Source organism: Fundulus heteroclitus, chromosome 22 (assembly GCF_011125445.2).
Source record: "Fundulus heteroclitus isolate FHET01 chromosome 22, MU-UCD_Fhet_4.1, whole genome shotgun sequence".
Lineage (NCBI taxonomy): Eukaryota > Metazoa > Chordata > Actinopteri > Cyprinodontiformes > Fundulidae > Fundulus > Fundulus heteroclitus.
Genome location: NC_046382.1, coordinates 10,346,497 through 10,356,226, shown reverse-complemented (window position 1 = coordinate 10,356,226; position 9,730 = coordinate 10,346,497). Strand labels below are relative to the sequence as shown.

Sequence of the window (9,730 nt, the reverse complement as noted above, 5' to 3'; positions counted from 1 at the left end):
CTGTTCTTCTGTGGACCTGTGCAGCACTTCTCTCTCTTTAGATGTGTAAAGTGCTTATATGTAAAAAATTGATTGATAAAACTTGCAGACCCCTGTCCTGAATAACATCAACATGTTCTATCGCCGTGACAGTCCACGTTGTTCTCCTGGCATTCTGAAAATGTCAATGAAAACAGTTTTACTTTCTGATCTGGACCCCCTGGATGGCTGCAAGCAAAATCCAGATCTATATCTTTTGGAGGAGAGAGAGATGTCTTCTTCTGCGTTTATTCCACCAGTCCTGGCCCCTGCTTTTAGGGCTATAAAGATGGCCGCTGTTTCATCCACATAAACAAACTTTGACAGGTTACACGGTGTTCTGTTTACACGCCGAAAACAATAAAGGCGCGCAGGTGAGGGTCTACAGCGGAAAACTCAGGCGTCGTAACAGAAATCGAACAGAGCTCCCATTAATCCGCTCGAACGCTCCCCCCTGGGTCCCACGAGGCTTTTTCTTTACAAGCGCACCTATGTATGTTGGCACTGGGATGCAGCTTTATATTGCCTGTTATCCCCACTTTACAGTAAAAACACTGTCATGGTCCAGATTGAATTTCCTCATCTAGGTGACCCTCTGTTATGGGAGAAGCAGATATGTTTCAGGAGCTACGCTCACGACATGCTCCCTGGAGACTCCTGCTCACCTCCCATTTAGTGATTCACTTTGGAAGAGCTGTCACTCTGGGGGAGGGAGGGGGGGGGGGATGCTGGGGTGCTCATGAATTCACATGAGGCTGGTGTGCTTGGTTTTTACCCCTGAAAAAGCGAACAGCCTATATCCATCAGATAGACTCCAGTGTGAGGAGTCGCTCCTCAGAGCTGCAACTCACCTCACTGTAGCATCCCAGGCTAATGAAGTGACTGGTAAATAAAGCAGTATTAGAATCAAGTCTTTCATTTGAGAAGATTTCTTGGCATACCTGAAAATGTCTTTAAAACTAACTGAATATTTTTTATATTTTATTTTCGCAGCAGAGAGAGCGGCCCCTCGGTTGGGTCGCCAGGTCTCGATGACAGCCGCTGGATGCCGTCTACGCGTTAGGCAGTTGTTCAGGAAGCAGGCTAGAAAAGAAAACTTTTCCTGTTCCACCGTCACAAGCGTAACCACGTGGAGTTAGATTAACTCTGCTGGAATGGTATGCTTTGCTCAGATGAGACTAAGCATTGACTTATTTGGCACCAAACATGTGAGTCTGGAGTAAAGCAAAGGATCAATATGTGGAAAAGCATAAGATGCACTTATTGTAAGTCTTGCAACATATATATTTACCAAGTGTCCCAACACATTATGCATTAGGCTTTGTTCAGTCCAGCTATTTCCCCCCCTGAAATCAGATTTTTTTTGCAAGGTTGTTCACATTACTTCTAAAATGTTGCCTATATCTGACTCCTTTGTGACTCTAAACTGACCTGAGGCGTGCAAAGAAGATGTTTAAGGTGTCAGGGAGAGCCGGGTCGTTGCTCAGTCCGTGATATCGTGTGGATTGTTTCTGCTGAAGTGGTCTTCGAAGCACTGCTTGCCTTCTGGATTCCTTTTTTGAGTTCACTTTTAGCCCTGCTGTGGGCCAGTCTGTCTCCAGATGTGAACACTGCATCCCAGGCCTTCAGCAGTGACCGCACAGAGCTGTCCAACCATGGTTCTAATTGGGTAAATGGTAAATGGACTGAACTTATATAGCGCTTTTCCAGTCATGCTGACCACCCAAAGCGCTTTACATTATAGCCACATTCACCCAATCGCACTCTCTAACGTGCACACATTCATACACCGAGACGCAACTTGGTTAAGTGGCACATTGACATGTGGCAAGGGGAAGCTGGAATTGAACCCACAACCTTCTGATTGCCAGACGACTACTCCACCCAGTCAGTGCCCTCTTTAAATAGAGGATCAGTGATTTCAAAATGGTACTGTAGAGCTGAGCACGACTCTTCTGTCCAAACCTGGATGTTTTTATCACTGGTCTGGTTCTGCAGATCAGTGGCTTGTAGGCAGGAATCAGGTCCACAGAGATGTGATCTGATGAGCCAGAGTGTGGGGCTGCAACAGCTTTGTATGCTCCTGTTGCAGTTAAAAGACTGCTACAGGTGAGGCTCGAACTCACAACCTCGGCATTGCTCTACAGCGTACTGTCATATAAGTACCGCGCGCTAACCGATTGCGCCACTGGAGCCTGATATTGGTCTACACTGACGTGAAGAACAATAACCATGACTTCCAGTGTTGTATAGTAACAAAGTATAAATACTTCACTACTGTACTTAAGTATGTTTTGGAGTACTTTAATCTTTCCTCGAGTATACATTTTTTTTGATAACTTTCACTTTTACTTCATTATATTTTCGAACGTAATTGCATACTTTTACTCCAATACATTTTCAATGTTTGGTTTAGTTACTCGTTACAAAATAAAAGAGAGAGAGAGAGAGAGAGACGCACGCAATTTGTATACCACTGACCTTACTTGAAGAAGGAAAACTGAAAGCTTACAAAAAGGTTGTATTTTCTGTCTAAACTTGGTCTAAATTTCTCCTGCACTTTGTTGTTTATATTATTTTAAGTGAATTTGACTTTCAAAGTTTACCAAAATGTAAAAAATGTTATTCAAATTGCATTTGCTTTGTTTTACTTTTTACTTATACTTTTCATTACCTTACTTGAATACATCTATTTTTACAGTAATTGTCATACTTAAGTACTAGACATTTCAGATACTTTATGACTTTACCTCAAGTAACATTTCAGTCAGTGACTTGGACTTTTACCAAAGTCATATTTTGGAGAGGTACCTATACTTTTACTTGACTCTGAGATTTCAGTACTTTATACAACACTGATGACTTCACACCCAGCACCCTTTGGTCCAGGAAAGCTGGTAGAAATATTTTTATGGTTTAAAATGTCCAACGGAAGCCATTTATTTATTGTGTCAGCGGTTGCTGAGTGGGAAATGCACGGATAAAAAGAGAGTAAAATTCTGTATTCTGAGTTTTTTTTTTTTTTTGCTGCCAGTTTAGCACAGAATCTGTTTGGATGCGGGGACGTAGTCAGGACTGGTGAGGCAGAGATGTCAAAAACCTCACAGACACAGAGCTCATTCAGAACTTTAAAAAGTCGAGGGCAGCTTTTAATCACACGTCAGCTCCTCTCTTAACTCTTAAGGCAGGACATTCGTAGTGATCCATTGTATCGCATTGCAACGGGCGTAGATTGCCACACGTTGAAACGCGATGCAATGCATTGCAACGAGCAAAAGCCTCTTTGGCATGGCAAGGTCCTCCGTGTGCAGGATTGTACACAGATTTTGCACTGCTGTACACCTTGTCCCTCATCCAAACGGATCCTGTATCCAATTAGGATTGTTGTAGCCGCCTTCCATCTCGCTAACCACAATCACTTCCAGCCTCCGCCAGCGTAAAGCCTTAGTAGGTAAACTGTTCAGCAGCAGTTCTGTTCATTACAAAATAACAATCCCTCACAGCTGCAAAACTCAGGAAACCTTGGAACAAAAGGTCCACTGTTTATACTGTACTATCTTGAATAAAAAAAAAACATGCCTATGCTGGTCAAAGAGCTTCCAAGGGAGCAACAAATTTGACACTTTTATTTAATTTTGATAAATTGAATTTATTTTGAGCTCAGGAGCATTGTGCATCATGTGATGAAATAGCTGGCAGTGCTCCCCATCAACTATCATGCTTTTACATAACAGATCATTATGGTATTTCTTTTTTAGAAAGCCTTATGTTCTTTTTTATGCATATGTTTAATTAGAATCTAAGTGTAAAACAGATGCATGACCCTGTGCATGGTCATAAAGTAAAAAAAATAAAATAAAAAGATCAGTATCACGAATGAAGCACAAGACATAGAGCACAGATATAAACCTTATTAGCCTATTTGTCAGCTATGAGCTTTGATCCCAGGAGCCACTGGCCTACCAAAGTCACCATAGGACTGCTATGAAGACTCATCTAGAAAGTCACCAAATAACTCACAACAACATTTAAACCACTGCAGTATTCCTGATTCCACAATAATAATAATTAAAAAAAAAACAGAGACTGGGCAAAAATGGCATCCATGGTTTCCCAGGTGAAAATCACTGCTGTGACAGAGGCACACAAAGACCCAACTCACATTAAAATAAATAAATGAATAATTTACAAAAAACTTTGTAATGATCCCCAAGACTTTTCAGAAAATATATTCTTTATGCTGTCAAGACAAATGACAGGGTGGACTCTGTGGAAAGAGTCCACCCTGTTTTCTGGGTTAAAGCTAACACAGCTTTTCAGGAGGGAGGAACTTGTCAAGAGTGCAGTTTATGCAAAAACCTTTACTGGCTGCCACACCACTAATACAAAAATATTCACATATAAATGAATGTAGAAAGTATAATTACTGATATAGTCAGGGAATTTCCATCCAACTATGTGTTCTTTTTTCAAAGACTCACTCAGTTCTGTTTGGGGATGAAGGGGGGGGGGGGGGCAGAACCAATCCCAACAGTCATTGGGTGGGAAGAAGGGCATCAGTCCATCACTGGGTTCAGAGGAGCAGCTTGGAGTAGCCAGTTAACCAAGCATGCATGTTGTATGATTCTGAGAGTATTAGCATGCATGGGTGCAAAAGTGTATTTATAGAAATTAAAAATGTTCTTTTTCTCTTTTGAGCTTTTTAAATGCATATGTCAGACGCACTGAACTGTGACCCACCACTGTATCATTAAAGTCTGCCTGCCAGTTTAACAGCTGGACTTCCTGTTTTCTTTCTTCTGCAGAACAGGTTATATCCTCCGTTGAGTCCACCGATGAAGGCAAAAAGGATTCATGGAAAGGTTACATCTTTCTTTTCTGATTTGTCCCCAAGACAACCACTAAATTAGAAACAAACACGTTGTTTTTTATTTACATTTGTACCTCCTGATCTAAAAATATATCAGATAAAAAAGAGATATCTGCCACCATGTGTGTAAAGCACATCTAAAAGCCACGGCTGTGTTTTTACCGGGGACTCACCTGAGATGGTTTGAAGTCAAATTGTGTTATGTGAAATGTTTAATAGTTTGTCTGACAAATTCCAGGCAGGATGTGCGTCCAAAGAGGAATCAAACCAGATTTCAGTTACACAGATCACTGAGATGAGAGGAGCTCATGACATATTTTTCTAAGGGATATACACTTGACTGGCTCATTAGCCTTCAAGCTGTTCTCTTCAACCTCCAACTTGGATCTTTTCCCATGTTAACAGTCTGTCGGGCTGCTGATGTTTCTGTAGCCCCTTACAGTGGGTTTTTACAGAGAATTGGATGCAGGTCACATTTAAATCCAACTACTAATGTTCTGACCCGAGGCCCTGCAAGGAGGAGTGAGAAGAGATAATTCACGGATGAATGGCTGGACCGACGGAGAGACTGAAGGGTCACAAAAACACACATTTAGCTGCTGGTCAACCGGCTACAGCTCTTTTGAAAAGTTGTTTTTTGGGGAAAAGATGCTGATGGTCCACAATTGAAGACCACGGATTGTGCACCTAAGGTTAAATGAGGATGGCTACAGTTGCAGCCTGACTTCATTTTGTAATTGGCTTTAATGCAATGTTCCTGCCATGTTATGGCCTGGGTGACCGTGTGTCTGCTCCTTGCAATAAGGATCATCAGCTGCACCTGCACTCCTCTGCCACAATGCAATCAGCCCCATTCAGTGCACCTGTTCCTCTGCCTTTATATACTGGGCTTCCACAGTATTATGTTTAATAAACCTTTTAAGTGCTCCACCGCGTCTGGCTCCAATACTGGGTTCTCTCTTGAACTCTAATAAATGTTTTATGACTTGTTTCCTTGGTGTTGCTTTGGCAACATTTCTAAAATGTGTGGTTATGGTTTCAAGATTTAAATGTTTATTTCTGCTTGGTTTATGAAAAGCCTGTCCTTTTTTAAATTTTTTTTATTTGTAATATCTGTTATGATCAGATTTCCTCTTGGTTTGACTTGTCTGTTTTGCCTGAAGTGAATCGCTGCCGCCTGCCTGCTGATGTCTCCATTCTTCGATTAAAGGTATTTTGTAAATAAGTCATAGTGGTTTGTTTAAAACACCTGCTAACTGTAAAGTGTCAGAAGTTACTGTAGTTTTTTTTTGTTTGTCAGAGTATAGCACCTATCAGCAGCAAGACGATTCAAAGTGCCTTACACTATGAAAACATGAAATACACTAAAATCTACATTGGCGGGGCATAATAAAGGAAAGAAAAGCTGGACAACAGACAGAAATAACTGATGTTCAATTAATAGTGTAAATTGGGCAGTCAAAGCCAACTCAACTACAAAAAAGAATTCAATTCAATTTTATTTATATAGCGCCAATTCATGAAACATGTCATCTCAAGGCACTTTACAAAGTCAGAATCATTCAGATTATACAGATTAAATAAATATATGCCTTGATTTTAATTTGAACAAACAGTTGTAAATTGCTAAAAAAAAAAAATTCACATTCTGATGCTCGATTTGAACTTCCACACATTGCCTAAATACGCTGAGTGGCTGCCACCATATTTTGAGGATTTTATATATTTATTAAAATAACATTATGTTTTCAATGTTAAGCTTAATATTTTTCAAAGTGCTTGATTTAAAAAGAATCAGCTATGGCGATTTATTTAATACAGCTGCTTTGTCACGACTCTTATCTGATCCACCTGTTTTCATCAGTATTTAACCAGTCCTCAAACCAGACATCAGTGCCAGATCATCTTGTGAGCATATCGGTGAGTTGTATCCAGCACTTTCTGTTTGCCTGTCGATCCTAACCTGATTTGCCTCGTGGATTCTGAGCCAGCCTGACTCCTGTACCTGTTCTGACTGCCTGCCTGTTTTGCCTGACCCGGTCCTGTTCCTGGATTCCATGAGTTTGCCTGATCCCTGATTGCTTTGTATGCTTGTTTGTGTTCCGACCTTGGACTGTTATTTTGACCACCAAGCCTGCCTGTTCCTGTGTTGCCAGTCTGTCCACAATAAACCATCTTTTCAACATACTTCCTGCTTGTTGGCCTGAATACTGAGTCCATCTGTTCAGTTCATTACATGCTTATTATATGTAATCTTTCACAAATTCTTACTTTTTTGCCAGTATTAATTTCTTTTTACTTTTCTTTCTTAATAGTTTTGGATATTTTATTTATCTATTTTGCTCCGACATATTTTATTTTGTGAGAGGTCATACATTTTTACTGGTTTTTATGTGAGGAAAATAACGGCATTGTAACTGCTGCTGTGTCTTTGTGAGACACTGACGGTTGACCTTCAGATCCACACCGGTCTTTAATTTCCTCATATCGGTGCAGGATGCATCTCTTTTTTTTTTTTTTCCCCACAAGCCTCCTGGGTTGCAGGCAAGTCCTGATAGACTTGCTCCTTTATCTGCTGATATTTACATGTAGCATGTAAAGATCTTAGCTAATCAACTTTTGTGTTTTTTATTGTGATCTTGGAGAAAATGTCTTGCCTCATCCCAACATTCCTAAATTGCCCTTCTTTATTGCTATTGGGTCTGTATGTACTAGCATAGCAAAGTTATTTTGTTTTTTGACTAAAAGCTTCCTTTTGCTCATGGAAAATGTAGGACAGAAAGTGACTGTTTTTGTGATTTTATTTATTTATTTTTTTGCCATGGAGCAATAGATAAATAAATCTTAATCAGAGCATTCTCCAAAGGATTTAGGAATATCAGTTTAAAGCTAAAAGGTACATTTTTAGCTCTGAATGTTTTGTTGGCCTTTTCTGTACACATAAATGAAGGAGCAACCTGACATCAATGAGACTGAGCAATAAAAAGCCATTTATTAGACTTGTCCATATGCTCTTTATCTCTCATTCTTTTATTTGCAAGGGATCAAAAAGGTTTAGTTCAGCTCAGTGGAGCACCTAGAGTTACCTGTTGTAAGCAGTCACCTTCCCTCATTTAAACAACCGGAAAAAAGTAGGCCACGTTGTGTAACACAGAGCGAGGAGGTGAAGAGCGTCGCGTCTCTTCGGTCCCCATGTGGCTGCAGTGAGATGAAGAGCGAGGACGGCTGTGCTTTGGAGGTGACACTTGGTTTTTCTCAGCACTGACAGATCAACATCTCCCTTCTCTCACAAGTCTTCAGGCAAACAGCTGAGACTGGCCTCGTTCCAGAAGCTCTGTCTTCGCCTCCCTCGCCCTTCGCGCTGCCCTCTTGACATGATTTGAGCGTGATCTCAAATCTGCAGCACATCTGACTGGAGGACGGGAAAGGCGTTGTGATGTCGCTGATGTAGTGTCACCACTGTGTCCCAGGTGCGTTTAGTGAACACGAGAGAGTCGAACATTCATTTGTTTGACAGGCTTCTGTAGAGAGCTTCTTTCACTTTTGTTAATCCCTCGTACTGTTAAAAAAATAATCAAATAAGATAAAACGTACGCAAACTCGACAACGGGCTCAGACCGACAATTCTCGAGAAAGTTTGGACGAGTTTGCTCCGGCAAGATTAGCGATGATACGTCATGAAGCATCTTATTAAGATGTTTTTTCCCCCCCCCCAAAACGCTTAGCAGGGGATGCTGATTTTCTTGGAAATGACTGCAGCCGGGGACATGCATCAAGGGGCATCCAGTCTGGATTTCCCGAGGCAGTTAAGGTCCCAACAGACAGCCAGCTGCTCCATCACCCTCCTCACCTCAGGCCACCACGCTCATTTAGAAACACGGAGATGCTCATCACAGCCACATGGGAGTCTAAAGTTGATCTAATCACTGCTTTCACCTTCCCCGCCTAGTCGCCATATGCTTAAATTACATTTCAGGACAAAATGTATAGCCACAACTATTAACATTGCTGACATTATTCTAGTTTGCATGCATAAACGAAATTATTCCTCAAAAACAGGGTCAACATTTTTAGCCCGCTTACAGTTAAACCAAGCAGTCAAAAGATATACTTCGTCTTTGTAAAGCTTAAAGCGTGCAAACTTTTCTTCTAATTTCCACATTTATAAGCACCTTGTCGTGCTGATGCTAAGTGATTTTTGTCTTTGTTTTCTTTTTAGGTGGCTTGCATTTATTTTATGGCATAATACTGCTGCTTTCTGGGCTGGAATATCTGTGCACCGCACAATGGTAGCTGTTAGAGGGGGAAATTATGCTCCTATTGCAGCGGTATTGGGTTATAGGAGCACACTTATGAATACAAGTAGAAGTAGTGTCAGCGTTGGTGCATCCTCTATTATTGGGCATGAAAAGACAACTTAAATATCTAAATATCCTTTGGTTGACTTATAAGGCAGAGGGAAACTTGAATTTAATTTATTTATTTATTTGAAAGGTTTTAGGGCAATTTAATAAAACACAAGACAACGCCAGAGTTAAAAAAAAAAGCCACTACCCTGGCCATGATGTTATAAAAGCTGATAAAATACAAGAATATAAGCACAACATTGACACAGTTAGCAACGATGTGAGTTTGGACTAAACATATCCTGACACATGAAGAAGACAGCGAAACATTACTGCTTGTGAAAAATATAGTCTAATCCATAAATTTTTCAGCTTTAAAGGTTTTCTTAATAGTTCCATTCTATGAGGCTAGTGAGGCTGCAGAGCTCGGCTCCGTCTGTACAAGCAGCGCGACCGACCGGCTACCATAAACGCTGATGTTAGGCTCAACATTTTG

The 9,730-nt window shown here is 40.8% G+C and overlaps 1 non-coding gene across 1 annotated transcript; it reads right to left on the bottom strand.

Annotated features, from left to right (window-relative positions):
• Nucleotides 1-2,119: 2,119 nt before the first annotated feature.
• On the bottom strand, nucleotides 2,120-2,213 carry trnai-uau. The gene is made up of 2 exons: nucleotides 2,176-2,213; nucleotides 2,120-2,155 (listed from the first exon to the last, which is right to left on the bottom strand). It is a non-coding gene; the product is annotated as a tRNA-Ile (tRNA).
• Between the last annotated feature and the right edge of the window lie 7,517 nt (nucleotides 2,214-9,730).